General features: G+C 44.5%; 1 non-coding gene across 1 annotated transcript; it reads left to right on the top strand.

The window, feature by feature from the left end:
• Positions 1-1,107: 1,107 nt before the first annotated feature.
• Trnaa-agc (transfer RNA alanine (anticodon AGC)) lies at positions 1,108-1,180 on the top strand. The gene has a single exon. It is a non-coding gene; the product is annotated as a tRNA-Ala (tRNA).
• Positions 1,181-4,493: the final 3,313 nt, after the last annotated feature.

The raw sequence follows: 4,493 nt of genomic DNA, 5'->3' as shown, positions 1-4,493 counted from the left end.
TGACATCAGATCGTCTCGCGCTACTCGTTACGTCAGTCCTCTTTTCATGGTCAGAGTAGGGAATCAAAAAGAAAAAGCCAGAACTATATGTAACGACAATTTCCATCATAGAAAAACCAAACGATACTTCAAGTTTACTGTTTCTTGAAGTGAACATCAATCCTCGAATTTTTTCGCATCAAAGCTTTACACCATATATAGTGGCAACTTACCCAGTTTTTCGACATAAAATTGAAAAAACTGGTCTAGCCGAAGTATCGGGAAAACTCCAATAAGTTTAGGAATGCTACACAGCAGCTCTCGTCATTCTTTAAATCACCAGAACAAATAACTCTGCACCCCGGTGACGGTACCTGCAAACAGTGCGGGTCACCTGACAGTGGTTGACCTTGACCACCTGCTATGGAGCTACCCTGCCTTGAAGGACCAGAGAAACCTCGCACATGCGCTCATTCCTCCTCAAGTCAGGCCACAAACGCTGCGGCAGTGGACCCATCACGAAGGTGTCTACAGAACACTGGAAGATGGTCCTCGACTCTCTCCTCGTATATGTTGGAGAAGCCGCCGTACAGGACCACATTTAGTCGGGACACTCACTGCCACCCCCTTCCCCCATCTACCCCTTCGGCTGTGACAAAGGTCAAGGAACGAAGTGTAATTAGGAATAATTTATACATATTACAACAACAACAAATAACTGAAACAGTATAGATACTCCTTGCCTCTTGCGAACGATGTATTCGAGTACAACATTTTCCAATTATTTGTTTAAAAACGCTGCTAGGCTGATATCCTCGCCGTCGTAATTCGTGTAGGAAACTATAAAATAACGAAGATAAATAAGTAATTGATGTCTCCCTATTTATTCGCACAGGCCAGCCTAGTCATTACGAACAGCCTAATCGAGGGACCGACTTCGGTTTGTTTGCCACAAACTTTCAACCCGCAAAGTGGTCGGCCGTTGACCTGCAAGCCGAGCGCAAACATTAGAATGCGCAACGGCGAGTCCACGTCGGGGATCCGGTTGGTTCAGTTGCCCTCCCGCGATCTAGTTTCCGTTGTAGCATTGTACGCACCTAACGGGATCCGACTTCGCTGTCTTACCGTGGGGGTGTAGCTCAGATGGTAGAGCGCTCGCTTAGCATGCGAGAGGTACTGGGATCGATACCCAGCACCTCCATCTCTTCTTTTTCTTTTGTTTTTACTGTTTATCATTTGCTTTTTTTTTGTCTGGAAGGATATGAACAGCGTCTGCATTCAGTGGTTGCCTACGCTCGGGGCGTGCGAAGATTCTAAATTTCGTATGCGAATTGCATAAGTTGTTATTGGATACAGAAATGATTTGAGACTGTTATATCACCGCGAAGATGTATGGGTATAGATCTCGCACCGGCTGCAACAATTTTACTCCGCGGCATGTGTTCACCGCATGGTCAAATTCTCAAAAATTAAAAATGTCTTATGACCTCCGTATATTGATATAAGACGACTTATATTGCCACTTGAAAAATGTCTTCCCAGCAATCCATTTCTGCTTAGCGGTGAAGCCAGCTTGAGAAGGTACAGTGCAAGAGTGATTTTTGTAAGCTGGCTTTCTCGCACTGCGTGTCACACAGTGAAGCAAAGCCATCTACGGAAGGAGCAAGGTTACAGCCCCGATATATACTCCTATCCAAAGCCGCCGCCTCTTTTTCGAGCAGTGTATACTCCTCGCCACGGACAGCGTCTGTCCTTCTGGCATCGCGCAGTGGCGCACTTCATGGCGGCCACCTGAGCAGCGCACTGCAGCCTGCGCTGTGATTGGTTTAGCCGTGGTAAATAAAACGTCATTGTCTCTGCCCTCCATTTGTGTGTGTTCCTAGACTGTGACGCAACTGTCCGTATGATTCAATATAGCAAATCACCAATATACCTAAAACCCAGTATAGCAAATCCAAAAGCGCCAGCTTGGTGAGTCTTCCCCTTTGCAATGGTAGAAAAGGGAAGACTCTGATTTTTCGGTACGTGTGAATATCCCGTTTTTTGCTGAATATTCAGCTAACTACAAGCATTCAATCTTGCATATCGTATAGTCACAAAAATGTACGATGGAGAATGAATCTTTCGAGTGAACACTTTTTGGTGGATCTGGAAACCGAAATAATAGCCTTATCGTAATAATGCAACCGTAATCATCCCTCTTAGTGATGCTGGCGTACACATCCCGGAACTTTGGTGCTTGCTACGGCGCCTTCGAGGAGATAAATTCATAAAATTCATAAATACAGGTACCTAATCCACATTTACAGATAAACTCATAAATACAGGTACCTAGCCTCCTCACTACGTTCAGCAAGCGGGCTTGGTCAAGCTGACACAGGCTGGGGAACACGTAGCACTGCACAACCTCTAGTTCATTTCACAAGCTGCGTACAGGACACCGAATGCTGCACTGTCCTCGACAATCCACCCAAAGCGGCGCGTCCAAATCACCGTTACATTCCCAGTGGCCGGTTTAAGAAAAGCTACAATAGGTGTTACGGCCTTGGAAGGACGTTACAGATCCCCCTATTGGAAGGTGTAACCCCACCTTGCCACCGTAAGGCATCACGCGTGGCAGACTTGCTGATTCCGGTGGATTGCTGGCAACAATGTAGCATCCCGTCCTCTTCACGCCGCTTGTCAAATGAACTACATGCTGTGAAAGATGCTGAAAGTCCCCGAGCATCCGATGGACCCTCCATAAAATCCCTGCATCAGCTAACATTAATCAACAAATTTTCCATCCTGGTTTTTCTTTAACATAAACAACCTGGCCGGGGAATATTCTATTCTGCAGAAAAACTCTAAAAATAAAAGGAAATGTATGCTTTTTTTTAAATGAATGAATATATAATGAATTCCCCAAAAGTACATAAATAAGTGAATAAACAAATCAATAAATGGAAGAGTTACCAACTGTCGATAATTCTGCTATGGTGCGCTGTAGTTGTGCAGAACAATGTTGTCAATAAATAGTTCACAATCAGTCTGTTTGAACCGCACTTAACGAATCAAAAAAAGCCCTGAACACCACTCTCAAACGTGGTGACGCACTACAAGGAAAGTTTATTGATTAGAAATATATTTTCTGGTTACATTCATTTGGCTGCCGCTGTGAACTTATCGTTAGCAGTGGACGGGATTGAAAGATTAACTCTTTCCTTAGTTAGTCTAATAAGTCTAAACAAGGTACATAAATCATAATAGGGAGGCCGTCTCAGCCGAAACAATTTCACCCTCACCACAAAAGCATGCGGCCACACTCGTGCGGCATTCGACTGAAACGTGTCATTGGGAAGAGGTAGGGACCTTCGTACTGCTGAGGACTTTAATGGTCTGAAGAATTGTCTAATAAACAACGTAAAAATTGAATAAATGGGGCCTTATCGTTGTAGCCCACTTACTTCTACCATCAGAGTACGGCGAAATAAATCGTCCGTCGAAACTCTGCCGGCTCCCCCAAATAACTCATACGCGCTATCTCGATCTACGTGCATTGTGAAAGCGAACATTCGAACGTGAAAGAGAAAACCTTTGCAGAAACCGGTTGAAATCGACCACGCCTCGGGTACCCTTGCGTAGTATTCCGCTTTCGGACGCCGCAACCTGACTCCACACTTGCAGGGGTTCCACTGCCAGCTTCACTGTTTCCTTCTCTCTTTTTTTTTTTGAAGGGGGGGGGGGGGGGGCTGCTGATATATTGTTGTCTTCTCGCTCGCGATACCAACTTCCTTTTATCAGTGCAATATTTCACAAAAAGAGAAAAGCACACGAAAACGTACATAAAGTCGGAAAGTTTACACAAATGCTTAGCTTAGGAGAACTTGTTACTCGTAGCCTTCGCGAACTACTGCCAACAACCTTCAGGGTAGGGCAGAGCTCTCTACGCGCTCGCCAGTTATTCGGACTTAGCTGTATATCAAAAAGTACGTTTTAACTTTTTTTGGTCAAGCGTTACACCGTTTGTACTTGCTAAGGTTTTTGCGCTTCGGTTCAAAATTTCGAGTGTGTTGTTTTCGCCATCTTCGAATGTGGGGAGGGTATAAGGTAAACATCTCTAATTTTGCTGGCCGACTCCACATTCCTTTAATGCCGTTGTCTTTGAGAAAATGGTGCTTCTAATATGCCGACAAATGGCTTGCGTTACACCAAAATAAATTGCAATAACAATATTACCACCTATTTCCAACTTTACAAACTCCGCACATCTCTTTCCGAATGCAACAAAAACAGCACTCCTGGCCAGAATCATGTGACCTACCTTCTCTTAGCCAACTTCGATGATGACTCAATGGAACATCTTCTGCAGCATAATAATGCCCACTGGCAATCTGGAAAAATTCTCCCACAATGAAAAATAGCAGAGATCCGCTTTATTCCGAAACGAAACAAGTCCCCGCATCTGGACAACCTTCGTTCTATTTCTTTCACATCTTATGTCGGTAAATTGTTGGAACGCAGTGAACTTGCCA

Source organism: Haemaphysalis longicornis, unplaced genomic scaffold (assembly GCF_048455015.1).
Source record: "Haemaphysalis longicornis isolate Haplotype H1 unplaced genomic scaffold, Haemaphysalis longicornis Haplotype H1 scaffold_5, whole genome shotgun sequence".
NCBI lineage: Eukaryota > Metazoa > Arthropoda > Arachnida > Ixodida > Ixodidae > Haemaphysalis > Haemaphysalis longicornis.
The sequence above is the reverse complement of the archived record's forward strand: the minus strand, read 5'-3'. Positions and strand labels throughout refer to the sequence as shown.